Below are 1,370 nucleotides of genomic sequence, written 5' to 3' on the forward strand. Positions count from 1 at the left end.
CAGACATCCCAGCTCCTGCTTCTGGCTGTTTTCTGCCGTTCCTTTGCTCCCAGCCCTAATTGGTACCAGAAGCATTTTCTTAGAAGGAGTCACTCTGCTGGACAGCTCTTGCCCTATCACAGGCTTTGCTAACTGAGACCTGAAAAGGATCCAGGATCTATCCTGTAAATATTTACATAGATACAGGAGTGTCACTGCTCTTAAATCAAAGCCTGGAGGACAGGAAATGGCATATGGAACAGAAAGCCTCTGTATTCAGAAAGACCTGGAAGGGAAAGAGTAACAGGAGCTGTGATGGCTTCTCCAGAATTTGCCACCAGGGACTGCCTCCGTAAGTGCTGTGTACTCAGGAAGGTCTCTCTCTGAAGCCTGGTGACATCAGTGGAAAAAAACCCTCTGCTACCAAAAGATTTTGGATCAGAACTATTCTCTCTCCTGTTCACATCTGGGAAAAAAAAACCCAAAACCTCTCTTCACCAACTAGACCACTTGGTGTCTCTATTCTGCTCCTTATTGTTACTATTCAAGGAGTTCCAGGACAGAGTTGGACATGAAAGAGTGACTACATTATTTGCAGAAACAGCACCTGAAACAGGGGAAAGCAAGAGCAGCAGCAGATGCTGAGGAAACGTGATGTGTTCATTAGCCAGGCAGAGTCTCTTTTGAGGTATTTGGCCAATGTTCCTTCCTCTCATTCAGTGACAGAGGACGTTGCCTTGTGAGTTCTCACACAAATCATGACTTGAAGAAGTGGCATGGTTGGAGGGGCCACGTGTGGGCCTGGGAATCAGGAAGCCTTGTGGCCTTGGGGAAGCCACAAAACCCTCCTTGCTCAACTTCCCCCTTGTGGGAAAGGGAGAGTTCACTTATTCACTCACCTCGGAAGGCCGTGGTGACGACTGAGGACAGCTTTGGAAAACAACCTGGCCGTCTTTTGTAATTAATTGAAAACAACAATAAAATAAAAATAAAATAAAATAAAATAAAATAAAATAAAATAAAATAAAATAAAATAAAATAAAATAAAATAAAATAAAATTGCAAAATAAAAAGAAAACAACTATATTTCTTCCAACCAAAAACTTTCCAGGAATGAAGGCATATATTTATAACAACAACAATTTAAAGGGACTGGCACTTTCTGTGCAAGCCACGCAGGATGACAAGCCTGTTTTCCATCTGTCTGTTCCCACACAGTCGCGCAGGCTGCAGAGATCTGGGCCGTCCTGGGTCACGGCTCGCCGCCACCGGCCGGCCCCTCGCCGCGGCTCTCTGCCCCTCAGACCACCGGGACACCACCCCAGAGGGCCCGGGCTCCTCTCCCGCCTGGGAACCACAATTCCCAGCAGGCCGCGGGGAGGCGCGGGGCG

Source organism: Serinus canaria, chromosome 1A, assembly GCF_022539315.1.
Source record: "Serinus canaria isolate serCan28SL12 chromosome 1A, serCan2020, whole genome shotgun sequence".
Classification (NCBI taxonomy): Eukaryota; Metazoa; Chordata; class Aves; order Passeriformes; family Fringillidae; genus Serinus; species Serinus canaria.